Here is a 16,552-nt window from a genome sequence, read left to right as displayed (position 1 = left end):
GAGTGTGGTAGTTCACATTTTGGCTAGGGTTTTTAAGGGAATGGGTCTTGCCTTCCCTCTCCTTCTCCTTCTTCTCCTCCTGGGACAAGGGACTTGCTGGATGTAAATACAAAAAATTCCTTTCTGAGTTTTCCTCCTGAAGTTATCAGACAGGGGAAGCCTGGCTGGTGTCACCCCGCCTTAGAGGAAGGATGGTTATCAGGTAGAATGTGCAGGACCCCCTGGAAGGTCATAGGATTCGGGCAGGATGTTTGAAGTGCAGGTACTGGGCTGCACCTGGAAGGTGATCGGGTAGAAGGGGCAGGACCCTGGAAGGTCATCAGGATCGGGCAGGACTTTGAAAGGCAGATATGGGGCTGCACCTGAAAGTTATCAGGATGACTTTGAGATGCGGATGCTGGACCTATATGTCACTTCCTTAGGCCTTTGTCACACACTCATAAGCTCATTTCTGACTTCCTACCTAACACTTTCTCATCTCAAGCACCTGCGTTCTCCTTCTGAGTCCTGGTCTCTCTCTGGCAGCCGCTTGGTCTGAGGATGTTTATTCTGAGTCAGTACAGAGGTGAGTGTGGACAGAAGTCTCGTCTCTCAGAGACCATCTCCCTGGTGCAGCGGTCTGCCGTGAGGGGACAACGTGAGGGCATCAGGATACACAAGAAAAGACATGGCCCTAGGTGTTAACTATTCTCTAGAAAAGTGACTTTCTCCTACAGAATCCCAACATAACCAAGAATAAATGACAACAACTTGTCTTCCAGCTCAGTTAAAGTGTTGGTAAAAGTCCTTCAGAGATTTTGGGATGTCACATCTTGTGGTAGAAACATGTGCACTACAGGTACACTTGCGCAGCCCTGGTTTGAGCTGGGTCAACTGAGACACAGCCCCTGGGCTGAGTTCTGAGCTTTCCTGGGCCCTTCAGCTGGGCACAGCCCTGCCCCGCCCCTGCTCATTTGCATGCCCCCAGAGCACCGCCCACCTCTCTGGGCATTTAGGAGCAGGCTGCTCCCGCCCTATGCAGGAGGCAGTGCCAGGCAGGACCCAGCATGGACACAAGGCCCCCACTCAGCTGCTGGGGCTCCTGCTGCTCTGGCTCCCAGGTAAGGAAGGCCAGCAGCAGGAACGGCCTCGGGCAGTGTGTCCAGGGCTGCCCATCTCTGCAGGAACGTCCTCTTAGAACGTGAGGATGAGTGTGGTCTCTGTGTTTCTGTTTCCCTTCTCAGGTGCCAGATGTGCCATCGATATGACCCAGACTCCAGCCTCCGTGGAGGCAGCTGTGGGAGGCACAATCACCATCAATTGCCAAGCCAGTGAGAGCATTAGCAGTTGGTTAGCCTGGTATCAGCAGAAACCAGGGCAGCCTCCCAAGCTCCTGATCTACGAAGCATCCAAACTGGCATCTGGGGTCCCATCCCGGTTCAGTGGCAGTGGATCTGGGACACAGTTCACTCTCACCATCAGCGGCGTGCAGTGTGACGATGCTGCCACTTACTACTGTCAAGGCGGTTATTATAATAGTGGTTGGTACCACAGTGTTCCAAGCCCTAACAACTCCCTCCCCCCCGAGGAAAGCAGAAGTGTGAGGCTGGGCTGCCCCAGCTGCTGCTCCTGGGCCCCATCTGCTGAGAGTGATTCTCAGAGCAGCCAGGCTTGAAGGTCCCTACTGGGGCAGGTGGAAGGGGCCAGGGTGACTCCTAGAGGCTACCTCATTTCTTCCTTGGTGGCAGCAGCACAGACTTGGTTATGTCCCTACTATTTTAAGGACAGCAATTATTCTACTGGAGTATTTGACTGTTTTGTATCATTTTGTATTCATACAGCAAATAGAAAATATTATAGGTATGGCAAGAAGAAATAGTTTAAATGAAGTGAGGGAGTCTTATGATAGCCTTTAATTTCCTGGGAGAACGGCTATCAGAGAAGGAGATCGTGGACACAGAGACTCTCAGATCTCTCCTAGAGGCCAAGCACCTCTGGGGAAGAAGGCACAGGTGCTGCCCCTCCTGTCCTCAGCCCTGTCCTGGAAGCCCTGGGGTGGGGGCGCTGGTGCTCTCACTGCCTGCAGCACTCACTGGTGGTTTTCCCACACCCCTCTGTTTAGGGCACTGCCTACAGGAGCTGATTGATAGACCAGAATTCTGCTTGTCTCATGGTCAAATCTCAGAGCCATGGATCGTTTGTCTAGAATACAATGGTGACTGAACACGCAGGCTAGATCCAACCCAGGTCTGCAAATCTCTCTGTATTTTCATTCCACATGGCAATGTTCCCTCTATAGAGGAGGCCCTGTCTTACACAGCAGGACCAGAGGCACAACCAGGATGGTGTGAGATGCACCGTTCACTGCACCCCTGCTTCAGTCCATGTTGGCTCACACCTGTCATGCAGTTCCTTCTGCAATTTGTCCACCAAATACAGTTCTCTTATAAGCATTTCACACTGCAAGTGACTTTGCTTGCTGATCCCTCTGCCTAGACTGAAGAGAGATCATCCAAGTGTTTCACCCAGCAGATCTGTATCTGAGAGAATGCTGTGCTAACTCCCCTCACAATAAACTGCCATTTGCCTCTTGTAAAGACACCCAATGAGAACAAATAAAGCTTTGGGATGTCAAAGCAGGATCATGGAGGGAGGTGAAAGGCGTTTACTTCCTTTGTGTTTGCCTGGTGAATTGTTGCTGTAATGAATTATTCCATTCTCTTTGGCTCAAATCCAGGTACTATTGTTGAGGTTAGGAGCTCTGAGGTCTCCCTGGAAGAAACCCTGGAGGTAGCAGGGCTGTGGTGTCTGGAAGCTCCTGAAGCTGGGATTTGGTGACTTAAACTAGAAGTTTATAGTCACAGGCATGTTCTGATCGTGGTTTTCCCTGAGGTAGACAATGCACATGAGGAAAGCTATGTCCTCACTTTCAAACTTTCTCTCCCTGTTTTTGTATGAAAGGGACGTTTTGCCTGTTTACTGTGCCCATGGCGAAGTAAATCTAGCTGTGAAATTATAATTTAAGCTTTCCTTTTAGCTATGCTATTACAGAAATCTGTTAGCCATCCCCTTTTTAAGGTCTAAAAATCAAATTGTGTATCTTGGAGAGTCTGTCGGAATAGAGTTAGTTTCCTACCTTGAAGAGAATAGAGAAATGAGAGGACAAGTTGGGCTTAGAATAGAGAGATGAGGGAGCAAGTCCCAGATTGCTTACTGACCATAGCATTATCAAATGAAAACTTAGCAAATAATTTCAACCATTAAATGACAACTTAGGACACATTTACCAGAAGGTCCAATGCCTTCCATATATGTTAAGAACACATGTATTTGGAAACATCTCTTAAATATCTAACATGGTGTAGCTTGTTTAACCAGCAAATTCAAGCACAAACATAGAGAAACCTTCATAGTTTCTTTCTACCAACTAAGTTAAAATATCTGATATAGAGATTCAGGTCACATGAATCAAAGGTATCTTTGATTAATTTTAGCAGTTTAAATTTATGGACGATTTTTTATCTATAAGCCAAAAAATAAAGTTCTTAATGAATTTTCCCATGTAGACATACAATATGTATACACATATAACATAAGTGATAGAACAATAAAACAATTTTGACAATTCTTTTTAAACTCTTGTTTTTTAGGTTACCAATTGATTCAGATTACTTTCTGCTCTTCGTTGCCCATATGGGATGCTGGTGCCACAGGTGGAGGATTAACCAAGTGAGCCACAGCACTGGTCCCCCATCTGCCAATGTTCTTGATTTACCTGTTAAAAAAATCTCCACATTAAGACAAGAATTTTGAATAAGGAAACATGAATTTCAGCCTGAGTTATTTTAAGCAGTGTTGAACTATTTTTCATGGATAGTTTGTGAAAACATATTTGTTTAACAAACCCAATTAGTTCTTCTATAGAATATAACATGCTGAGTACCAAAGTTTACTTTTGGACACATTTTCTCATTTGTCTTTACCCAATTTAAATTAGCACTTACACCTCAATGACTTAAGATGCTGATATTATATTATATCTCTATCTGAATGCAATGAAAATTAAAATTGCATTCATCTAAAACAAGTACTAATCACCCATTGCTGTTTCATTGAGTACTGATTGCCTAGAAACCTGTTAAAATAAATTGCAAAATAAGTTCAGCAAGTGACAAAGCAATATTTTTAAAGGTACTGATCTTCCTAGATTCAAAGAGAGAAATTTCTTCAAACTCAGTGTCTAGTTACAGTTGCTTTTTTTTTTTTTTACACCAGAAACACCTTAGGCCCATGATGTTATAGCCAACAGTCAGCCACTTGGGACTGCCTCTGAAGCAAAAGTACAGGCAGCTGCCAGTCAGTTCCCAAAGTGCCTGTGGGCCAAAGGTCGAAGCACCAAGGACAAGAAGTGGAGATCAAGAGACCTGATTTTCCTGTCTGGCTTGCTCAAGATAAAACAAATAGCCATCAGAAGTGTGGGATACCTAATTTGTTTCTCTGTAAGCAGGGAGCTTAGGATGGAATTACCACTCCCTCGCTTTTCTTATGGTAAAACTGGAAGGAGAGAGGGGAGAGAGGGAGGGGCAAAAGACCAGTTGGAGGACAAGGTTTGGAGAGTGACAGCATGGAGACAGCCATCCCCAAACTTGCCAGAAGATCATTGGTAAGACTGGGAGAGGAGACTTTGGACCAGGCCTGGTGCTAAGATAAAGTCAGAACTCCCGGGTGGGAGGGGGAGGTACAGGGAGCCGAGACAGTGAAGAGTTGGGGCCCCAAACATAGAAGGCAGACATTTCGGCTCAGGCCCTTGGCCTCTAGTGGGAACTTAGGAAGCCAATAGGACCTGGGCCAGAGAGCAGGAAGTAGGCATAGAAGGTTTAGATTGAAGACAGAAAAGCTTGAGCCTATGGGATCTCCTTCCATTTTCCCAAACTCTCACGGAAGTGATAAAGGTCTTGAATGATATCAGGGTTAAACATACCATGGAGGGTACCACTTTGATTGACTGTAAAGGTCATACATGGGCTATGCTCGATTACACAGAAAGGTGAGGTGTTGACGTTTGAGGGCTAGAGCCAATTTGAGAGGGACCATATTATCTAGGAGGCTAATCTGATGGAACATGGTAAGAGAAAGCTCCCATGGTGAGCCGAGAGTCAAATCGGTGTGTGATCTCTCATCTAAGCACTTGCGTTCTCCTTCTGAGTCCTGGTCTCTCTATGGCAGCCGCTTATTCTGAGGATGTTTATTCTGAGTCAGTACAGAGGTGAGTGTGGGACAGAAGTCTCATCTCTCAGAGACCATCTCCCTGGTACAGTGGTCTGCCGTGAGGGGACAATGTGAGGGCATCAGAGGAAAAACAAGAAAAGACAATGACCTCAGTTTTAAGGTGTAACTAAGTATTTCCTAGAAAATGGACTTTCTTCTATAGAATCAAATAACCATGAATAGATTATAGGATCAGGTCATCAGTTCAGCTAAATTTTTGTAAGTGTCCCTCAGTGACTTTGGGATGTGACATATCCTGGTATAAACATGTGCACTGCATGTAAACGTGTGCAGCCCTGGTCTGAGCTGGGGCAGTGGAGACACAGCCCCTGGGCTGAGTTCTGAGCTTCCCTGGGCCCTTCAGCTGGGCACAGCCCTGCCCCGCCCCTGCTCATTTGCATGTCCCCAGAGCACCGCCCACCTCTCTGGGCATTTAGGAGCAGGCTGCTCCCGCCCCATGCAGGAGGCAGTGCCAGGCAGGACCCAGCATGGACACGAGGGCCCCCACTCAGCTGCTGGGGCTCCTGCTGCTCTGGCTCCCAGGTAAGGAAGGCCAGCAGCAGGAACGGCCTCAGGCAGTGTGGCCAGGGCTGCCCGTCTCTGCAGGAGCGTCCTCTTAGAACGTGAGGATGAGTGTGGTCTCGGTGTTTCTCTTTCCCTTCTCAGGTGCCACATTTGCCCAAATTGTGATGACCCAGACTCCAGCCTCCGTGTCTGCAGCTGTGGGAGGCACAGTCACCATCAAGTGCCAGGCCAGTGAGAGCATTAGCAGTTGGTTAGCCTGGTATCAGCAGAAACCAGGGCAGCCTCCCAAGCTCCTGATCTACAGGGCATCCACTCTGGCATCTGGGGTCCCATCACGGTTCAGCGGCAGTGGATCTGGGACACAGTTCACTCTCACCATCAGTGGCGTGCAGTGTGCCGATGCTGCCACTTACTACTGTCAACAGGATTATAATTACAATAATGTTGATACCACGGTGTTCCAAGCCCTAACAAAAACCCCCCAGGAAAGCAGGAGTGTGAGGCTGGGCTGCCCCAGCTGCTCCTCCTGGGCCCCATCTGCTGAGAGTGATTCTCAGAGCAGCCAGGCTTGAAGGTCCTGCAGGGTCGGGTGGAAGGGGCCAGGCTGACTCCTCTGAGGCTCCCTCATTTCCTCCTCCTTGGCGGTTGCAGCACAGACATGACCATGTCCCTACTGTTCTAAAGGAAGTCAATTATTCTTTCTGAGATTTCAAAGCTGGACATCAGTGTAGATTCATAGAACAAAACAGAGAACACTACAATTATTACAAGGAAAAATATTTTAAATACTGGTGATTATAAAATTTTATGTAAGAAACCAATTTCATATCTACAGTAATTTAATAAATTTCGTTTGCTTTTTGAAAGTCGTGTTTTACACACAGACAGACAGACAGACACACACAGTTGCATAGAGTTCCCTTCCATCTGCTGGTCTCTCCTCCAATGGCTGCAGTGGCTGAGGCAGTGCCTGGCAAGAGCTGGAGATGGAGCTTCTCTCAGGTCTCCCACATGGGTGCCAGGGCTCCAACACTGGAGCCATCTACAGGAGCTTTCCCAGGCTAAACAGGGAGCTGGAGTGGAAGTGGAGCAGCCAGGACTCCCACCGGTGCCCATGTGGATGCTGGTGCTGCCTTTGGCTGCTTTGCCCACTGTACAAGGCTGGCCCATCCTGTCCACAGTTGTGAGAACATAATGCCTCTTCCCACCATGCCCTCCCTCCTTCCCCACTCCCACCCACTTCTCTCTTTTTCTTTTAAGTTTTACATGGTCACACGTTCAATTTATTACCACCAGGTTAACCTTCCAGTAAACAAAGAATTCAATGAGGAGTGAGCAGAAAAACCACTGTTCCTCCAGATTCTAGACAAGGCTGTGAGCCTCAGTCCTCCCAAGCCCTCTGTCACTACCAGACCTGAGGTTCACTGGCTCCCCCTGGGGGTCACTGGTGGAATCATGACAGCTTTCAATCCCTGATTGAGCAGTTCTTCATGCAGTCCAAAATCAAATAGAAAATTCTCATCGATTTGAATCAATAGTAGCTTCATTGTTTCTTTTTTTTTTATTTTTTGACAGGCAGAGTGGACAGTGAGAGAGACAGTGAGAGAGACAGAGAGAAAGGTCTTCCTTTACAGTTGGTTCACCCTCCAATGGCCGCCGCGGCCGGCGCGCTGTGGCCGGCGCAAAGCGCTTGATCCGATGGCAGGAGCCAGGTGCTTCTCCTGGTCTCCCCTGGGGTGCAGGGCCCAAGGACCTGGGCCATCTTCCACTGCACTGCCTGGCCACAGCAGAGAGCTGGCCTGGAAGAGGGGCAACCAGGACAGAATCCGGCGCCCCAACCCTGACTAGAACCCGGTGTGCCGGCGCCGCAAGGCGGAGGATTAGCCTAGTGAGCCGTGGTGTCGTCCTGTCCTAAAGTTTAGAAAGAGGAGTATTGGCCATGAAAGAGCCCCAAGTAGCAGTTAGATTTTCTTTCCGTAGTGGCAAAGGGGGGCAGAGTGACTGCTTTCTCACGTATTAGAGCTGAGATAGCTGCAATATGGAATATAGGAAGGAAATGCAGGAGACGCTCCCCGTCTCGCAGCCCACAGAACCACAGCTCAGGTGTCAGCTGGGCTGCACTCGCTTCCGGAAGATGCCCTGGGGAAGCTGCCGGGTGTGAGCCCCCTCGGGTGGCAGCAGAACCGACGGCCTTGTGCTGATTGGGCTGGAAATGTCAGGTGTGCGCAGATGTTGGGACAGACTCCAGCATGGCCGGGTGCCTTTTCAAGGCCCGTGCGGGTGGAAGAAGGGATCTTCCAGCAAGACGAGGTGGAAATGCGTCAGCTTTCAATTCCTGATAGAGCAGTTCTTCATGGAATCCAAAACCAGTAAAAATTCTCATCGAATTGCACCAATAGCAGCCTCATTGTTTGTACCCATCTGTACACAAATAACAGTAGTACAACCTTAGGCATAGAAGAATTGGCACAAGTCAGGCAGGGCAGATAATAAACCAATGACGTTCTACCTCTGCTCCCTCTCAGCTCCATGGTAGAGGCCTCCCCTGGGCAGCACGATTGCTCAGGACAAGGGGCCTGTGGGTGTCCAGGTGCATTTGTGCATCCTCAGTCTCAGCCTAGACAGGGACTGAGGCAGAGAAACGTATCAGTCAGTTCTACACTTGTGTTTCCAGGAAAAAGCTAAGGTGTGGTCTCAGTAATGGTCACAGAGCCAAAGCATCCTATGATTGCTGCAAAAGTTTTGAGTGTCTCACGTTTCTGTGGCAGGAAACCAGGCAACACTGAGGTCAGTGGCAAGAATCAGTGTCCTGACACTGGAGATAACCACAAATGGAGCCCAGTTTTAAGAGGGTGTGTTTCTAGTGATGTTAACTTTCTTCCATGGTACCATTTTCTATTTTTCAAAATATTTATTTACCTGAAACCTGACAATTGGAGAGAGGCAAAGACAGAGAGCAATTGAGAGGAAGAGAGAAGAGAGAGAGAGAGAGAGAGAGAGAGAGAGAGAAGAGAGTGAGAGAGCAAGACAGAGAGAGAGAGAGATAGAGATATATTCCATAACCTGGTTTACTCTACAAATGGCTGTAACAGTGAGTTCCTGGCCAAGCAGAAGCCCAGAGCCAGAACTGCCCCTGGTCTCCCCTGTGGGGCAGGAATCCAAGAACTTGGGCCATTTTCTGTTGCCTCCCTGGGTGCGTATTAGCAGGAAATGGGATCAAAAGTGGAGCAGTGGGGATTCAAACCAGTCTCCGGTATATGCTGCTGGCATGCAAGTGGCAGGCATATCCACTGTGCCACGATGCTGGACTTCTCTCCTTTCCGGATGTTAAGAAAAACCTGAAAGTTTCAGGACAGAGGGGAGAGGGAAGTTATTTTCTTGATATTCCTCAGACCTATGGTGACCTCTTGAAACTTTCACCCGTTGTTTCTTCTTGTGTCCTGACTCAGAACTCTGGCTGCCGATGGAGAGTGCACACGTGTGATCTCTCCTCTAAGCACCTGCGTTCTCCTTCTGAGTCCTGGTCTCTGGCAGCTGCTTGTTCTGAGAATGTTTATTCTGAGTCAGTACAGAGGTGAGTGTGGACAGAAGTCTCGTCTCTCAGAGACCATCTCCCTGGTGCAGCGGTCTCCGTGAACTTTCAATGTGAGGGCATCAGAACACTCAAGAAAAGACATGGCCCTAGGCTAGAAGGTGTTAACTATTCTCTAGAAAAGAGACGTTTTCCTCCAGAATCCCCACATAACCATGAATGCATGACAACAACTGTCTGCCAGTTCGCTTAAAGTGTTGGAAATTTCCCTCAGTGACTCTGGGAGGTGACATCACCCGGTAGAAGCATGCGCACCTCAGGTAACCTTGTGCAGCCCTGGTCTGAGCTGGGGCAGCTGGAGACACAGCCCCTGGGCTGAGTTCTGAGCTGCCCTGGGCCCTTCAGCTGGGCACAGCCCTGCCCTGCCCCTGCTCATTTGCATGTCCCCAGAGCACCGCCCACCTCTCTGGGCATTTAGGAGCAGGCTGCTCCCGCCCCATGCAGGAGGCAGTGCCAGGCAGGACCCAGCATGGACACGAGGGCCCCCCTCAGCTGCTGGGGCTCCTGCTGCTCTGGCTCCCAGGTAAGGAAGGCCAGCAGCAGGAACGGCCTCGGGCAGTGTGTCCAGGGCTGCCCGTCTCTGCAGGAGCGTCCTCTTAGAACATGAGGATGAGTGTGGTCTCTGTGTTTCTGTTTCCCTCCTCAGGTGCCAGATGTGCCTATGATATGACCCAGACTCCATCCTCCGTGTCTGCCGCTGTGGGAGGCACAGTCACCATCAATTGCCAGGCCAGTCAGAGCATTAGCAACCAACTATCCTGGTATCAGCAGAAACCAGGGCAGCCTCCCAAGCTCCTGATCTACTGGGCATCCACTCTGGCATCTGGGGTCCCATCGCGGTTCAAAGGCAGTGGATCTGGGACACAGTTCACTCTCACCATCAGTGGCGTGCAGTGTGACGATGCTGCCACTTACTACTGTCAAAGCATTTATAGTAGTAGTGCTGGTACCACAGTGTTACAAGCCCTAATAAAAACCACCCAGGAAAGCAACAGCACCGACATGACCATGTCCCTGCTGTTCTAAAGGAAATGAATTATTCTGTCTGAGTATTCAAAGCTTGAGCATCATTTTGGATTCATCGAGTAAAAGAGAAATCATTATATGTATTCCAAGCAAAATGAGTTCAAATACAAGTGATTATATAAATTCTATAAACGGTATCAATTTCATAGCTACAGTTTTTTAAAAGGATTTCTTTGCTTATTGAAAGTCTCTGCTACACTGACACACACACACACACTGGGAGAGAGAGAGAGAGAGAGAGAGAGAGAGAGAGAATGAGACTTTGAGGGAGAAATATAGAGAGTTCTCTACCATTCTCTTGTTCACTCCCCAATGGCTGCAATGGCCAAGCAGTGCCTGTAAGAGCTAGGAGAGAGAACTTCCTTCATTCCCTCACATGGGTGCTGGAGCTCAAACATGAGGGCCAGCTGCAGGTGCTTTCTCAGGCCAAGCAGGGAGCTGGATTGGAAGATAAGAAGCCTGGACTCCAACTGGCACACATGTGGGATACTGGCACTGCCTTTGGTGCCTGCAACCACTACACAACCCAGCCTATCATATATCCACAGTTGTGACAGCATCATGCCACTTCCCACCATGTCCTCTCTCTTTCCTCACTCCCCCCCCCCTTCTTTTTCTTTAAGTTTACACTGACATACTTTTGACTTATTATCACCAGCTTAACCTTCCACTAAACAAAATTCAACCAAGGGTTATCAGAGAAACCACTGTTCCTCTAGAGTCTAGACAAGGTTGTGAGTCCCCATCTTCCCGATGCCTCTTCACTACCAGACCTAAGGTGCACTGCCGCCCCCTGGGGGTCATAGGTGGAATCACATCAGTTTTCAATCCCTGATTGAGCAGTTCTTCATTCAATGCAAAACCAACTGGAACATTCTCCTCAAATGGAACCAATAGTAGTGTGAGAGGCCAGCGCCATGCCATGACAGGCTTCTCACAAGACAAAGGAACCAGCTAGGCCCAGGATGCCCCTGTTGCGGGAAGATGAAACCTGACACTGGGCAGTCCTTGGTCCAGCAGGGCCAGATGGGGGCAACCAATGAGGTGGGCTGTCCTTAGTCCAGCAGGGCCAGGTGGGGGCCACCAATGAGCTGGGTGGGCTCAATGTATGGCCATATGGGGAAAGAAGGAATGTGGATATAATACTTGTTGACCTGGGAAGTATAAAAAACCTAGGAACAAAGAAAGAGGGTCTTGATCTCCCTGCACTGCATTGCATGGGAGGCCAGGCCCCAGCATGCTGGACCTGTAATAAAGTCCCTTTGTTCTTTGCATTATGGTGGGTCTTGCTGGTTCTTTCCATCTGAGAGATCTGGGACGCAACATCTGGGGGCTCATCTGGGATCTGCCTTTTGGAGAGTCCCATGGGAAGTGGCCCCTCACCATAGTGGGATTTTATTTGTAGGGCAACATCAAGATCCAGTCTTTTCATAAGAGGGCTACAGACTCTGAAGTACCAGCGGAGGAGTCTGGTAGATGTAAGGGGTAATCTAATGGAGAACTAGAGGGAGAACGGCATGTGGCCATAAGTGGACGTGCTGGGGGCCTCCATCTGGCAGCAGGGAGACGTCCCTGCTGGCCAAGAACCTCAAGGTAAGGGTGTGTGCACTGTTAGGATTGAATAATTTGGACTAAGACAAAGTGGGTCGCTCCCACAGAGCAATATATATATATATATATACACATATATATATACACACACGTATATACATATATATGTGTATATATGTGGTGGAAGGCACGTATATATGTATATACATGTATACACACACACACACACACACACACACACACATATATGGCATAGTTTACGGCTGTCAGTGAGAATTTGTCTCCTTTTCTACAGTCCAGAACGTGCTATTGTCTTGTCTTTGTGTGTCTCTGTTTTCTTGTTTCTCTCCACGGCTTTAACTCAGAGAGTGGTAAGGAACCATGGGCCAGCCACTGTCATTGATCACTTCACACTTCCTGGATTTCCATGCAGGGTTCATGCCCTCTCTGTGGAAGTGAAAAAAGGTAAATTGGTAACTGTTTGTTCAACTGAGTGGCCCGCATTTGAGGTAGGCTGGCCCCCAGTGAGGACATTTGACCAAGCAAGAATAAGCAGGGTCAAAGAGAAGATACAGAGACCGGAGCACCAGGGACACCCAGACCAGTTATACTGCATCCTAATGTGGCAGGATATGATGGTGAACCCCCTGCCTTGGCTGAAACATTTTGACTTTGTGCCCCCTGAAGTGGAGGGGCGGAGGATTCTAGTGGCAAAATGACCTAGGGAGAAGGCAGAGGCATGCAAGGATTTGCCTCAACAAGGGGGGCAGAAAAACCCAAGTTCTGTCTCACTCAGATATTACCCTAGTCTCTTAGATTTAGAGGTTGGGGAGATGCAGGTACCTCCACCATATGTACCGCCACCCCCTCAAGTAGCTCAGCTTTCCTCGGGAGCTGAGGGGGCGAGCACTCTACCTCCCCACCTCCACTCTCAATGTGGGACTGCTTATGGCACCCGTAATCATCACCGCCTACAGGAGGAAGGTTTGGTTTCATCCTCTATGGTGCATCCATTTCCATTGTGGGTCATAGGGCCTCCAGGGGCGAACGGGGAGCGTGTGTAGCAATATTGGCCATTTTCCACTTGTGACCTCTATAATTGAAAGGCTCAACATGCCCCTTTCTCAGAAAAACCACAGGATCTTATTGGCCTTTTAGATTCTATTTTATTTACCCATAACCCTACTTCAGACAATTGCCAGCAACTCCTCGAGGTCCTATTTACTATGTAGGAGCGGGAAGGGATTCTGAATGAGGCCCGAAAGCATGTGCCTGGGGACAACAGGCAGCCCATGACTCAGAGGAAATTCAATTTTACTGGTAATTAGGGGGAGACAAATACAGCCACTATGAGAAATTGTTTCACACTCACAAAGAAAACAAGTGCTCCCCAAGATGTAGGGCAAGGGGAACTTTTATACACTGCTGATGTCACCTCGAAAATTTGGCCATACATATGCCTTAAAACCCAACCATTCCACTTTTATATATCCATCCTATAAACATTCTTGGGCATGTGGATTAAGAGAAAGATTTAAGAATGTTCATAGTAACATTGTTTGCAATAGCAAAAACTGGGACTAACACACTGTCCAAAAATAGTTGGACAAACAAATTGTGGTATATTCTTTAAAATTTGTCAATTTTTAAAAATTTATTTAAAAGGCAGACAGAGGGACCGTTTTGTTTTCTTTACTCCCCAAATGCCAGCTGCAGCAGCAGCAGCAGCAGCAGCAGCCATGACTGGCCCAGGCAGAAGCCAGGAGTCCAGAATCCCATCAGGGTCTCCCACAAGGGTCGTAGAAACCCAAGTACATGAGCCATCACCTGCTGCCTCCCAGCATCAGCATTATGTGCGTTAGCAGGGAGCTGGAAATTGGAGAGGAAGCCAGAAATCAAACCCACTCCGACATGGGATGTTGGTGTCCAAGTTATGTCCTATACACTGTGCCGAGCGACAGCATTGTCGGCATCGCTTGGCTGAAGAAACTCGAGTTTTACGTATGCCCTGGACATAAAAGCAATATTTGGAAGTGTGGGGGGCCAGAAAACTATTTCTGTAAGAGCTGGGGTTACGAGGCCACCGGGTCAGGGTATTGGATTAGTGATAGCTTAGGTGATTACATCAGACAAAACGAAACCGGTCCAGCACATGCCCCTGCAAACTTGCTTTCTCTACTCCTGGGCAGTACTCTGTGTTGTGGACGCAGCAATCTTTATCTTCCAATGACAGGAGTAGGAAACTCTGCGGTGAGAAGTGTCATCTCCTAAGGCCTGTAATCAGGTTGTTCTTACCTTCACAGAGGAAGGCAAAAAGGCCCCAGGAAGGACCCTGGAGTGTTGTTTACAGTTAGGCTAAGACAAGTGTAATCTCGCCCCCAGTAATGCTAGGGCCAAATAAAGTAATCAAAGTATAAAAAGAAAAATAGGGGCTGACTGACAGGTCCAAAACCTTCCCCTGTTGGTCTCGCAACCCCCACTCCTGGGCTGGGAAAAAAACCCACAATACTCATGACCCTGAGGAAGGGAACACTCTGCATGGGGGTCTGCTGTGGGGTGTTATGCGAGTGTGCTAAATCACTCTACCCCTGAGGTAACCAAAGCCTGTTGGCTGTGTTACGGTGTCAGACCACCTTGTTATGAGGCAGTGGGACTGAATGCAACCCCTGTCGAAGCCAACACCAGCCAATTCTGTAATTGCAACCCTCAGGAGAAACCTGGGATAACTCTACAGGAAGTCTCTGGGGATGGGTTCCTGTGTGTGGCGGTCCCAAAGGCCAGGCAGGACTTTTGTGCCATTAGTTTTAACAATACTGGAAAGTCTAAATGGGTCATTCCAGGGAGAGAGGGGTGGTGGATATGCTCAAAAACAGGACTCACCCCGTGTATTCACAGTAGGGTTTTCAATGCCTCCAAGGAGTTCTGTGCAATGATAGTTATTTTGTCAAGGGTGTTATATCACATGGGAGAAGAAATATATGCCCACTGGGAAGGGCATTTAAGGTACAGGGTCCATCGGGAGCCAGTAACTGCAATAACACTGGCAACACTCTTAGGTCTAGGGTTAGCGGGGGCTGGGACAGGAATTGCTGCCCTGTCTACCCAAGGCCAGAGACTGACAGCTCTGAGGGCGGCTGTTGACTCAGACATGAAGAGAATAGAAGACTCCATCGCCCATTTAGAAAAGTCCTTAAGCTCTTTGTCAGAAGTAGTACGGCAAAACAGAAGGGGGTTAGACTTAGTCTTCCTGCAACAAGGGAGGGTGGGGTTTGCGCAGCACTGGGGGAGGAATGTTGCTTTTATGCTGATTATACAGGGGTAGTCTGAGAAAACATGGCAAAGGTGCGGGAAGGTTTAGCCAGACGAGAAAGAGAGCGGATGTCACAGGAGGGATGGTTTGAGGCCTGGTTTAATCGACCCCCTTGGCTGACCACCCTTATATCCACCCTTCTCGGGCCCCTTGTGATGCCTGTGGTAGCTTTGACCATAGGCCCGTGCATTCGTAATAAGCTTGTAAACTTCGTAAAGGCAAGAGTAAACATGGTCCACCTCATGGTTCTAAGGCAACAGTATGAATCCTTTTCGCCCAGTCCAGAGGCAGATTCCTCTGTTTAAGTTACCTGTCAGAGCGGGCAATGTGAGAGGCCAGAGCCACGCCAGGACAGGCTTCTCACAAGACAAAGGAACTGCTAGGCCCGGGATGTGGGATGTGCCTGTTGTGGGAAGACGAAACCTGACACTGGGCTGTCCTTGGTCCCACAGGGCCAGGGGGGGCAACCAATGAGGTGGGTGGGCTCCGTGTATGGCCATATGGGGAAAGAAGGAATACGGACGTAATACTTGTTTGGGAACTATAGAAACCCCGGGAACAAAGAAAGGGGGTCTTGGTCTCCCAGCACTGCCTTGCAGGGAGGCCAGGCCCCAGCATGCTGGACCTGTAATAAAGTCCCTTTGTTTGCATTACGGTGAGTCTCACTGGTTCATTCTTTTTTTTCTTTTTTTTTTAAATGTTTGACAGGCAGAGTGGACAGTGAGAGAGAGAGAGAGAAAGGTCTTCCTTTTGCCGTTGGTTCACCCTCCAATGGCTGCCGCGGCCGGCGCATCGCGCTGATCCAAAGCCAGGAGCCAGGTGCTTCTCCTGGTCTCCCATGGGGTGCAGGGCCCAAGAACTTGGGCCATCCTCCACTGCACTCCCTGGCCACAGCAGAGAGCTGGCCTGGAAGAGGGGCAACCGGGACAGAATCCGGCGCCCCGACCGGGACTAGAACCCGGTGTTCTGGCGCTGCAAAGTGGAGGATTAGCCTATTGAGCTATGGCGCAGGCCACTCACTGCTTCATTCTATCTGGGCAGTCCAGGACACAACAGTGCCTTAATCCTTTGTACACAGTGGCACATGACTAACAGTATCACAACCTCCTAGGCATAGAATTACTGTAAAAATTTGGACAGAGCCCTTCATCTCATAGAGCTTACATGTTAGTGGGCAGGGAGATAATGCACACACATAGAAGGATCTCCACCTGCTCCCACTGTGCTGTGTGTGAGATTCCTCCCTGGAGCACTGCCATTGCTCCGGATAAATGGGCAGTGTGTGTCCAGGTCCACTTAGT

The 16,552-nt window shown here is 48.9% G+C and overlaps 1 pseudogene and 1 gene segment (V, D, J or C); both read left to right on the top strand.

Annotated features, from left to right (window-relative positions):
- Window positions 1–16,552, top strand: part of LOC149128020 (Ig kappa chain V region K16-167-like) — a 56,914-nt gene that overhangs the window by 29,226 nt on the left and 11,136 nt on the right.
- LOC149128021 (Ig kappa chain V region 3381-like) lies at window positions 9,834–10,390 on the top strand (annotated as a pseudogene).

Source organism: Oryctolagus cuniculus, chromosome 2 (genome assembly GCF_051225735.1).
Source record: "Oryctolagus cuniculus isolate XC-2025 breed Fujian yellow rabbit chromosome 2, ASM5122573v1, whole genome shotgun sequence".
NCBI classification, from domain to species: domain Eukaryota; kingdom Metazoa; phylum Chordata; class Mammalia; order Lagomorpha; family Leporidae; genus Oryctolagus; species Oryctolagus cuniculus.
This window is presented reverse-complemented; position numbering and strand designations above follow the sequence as displayed.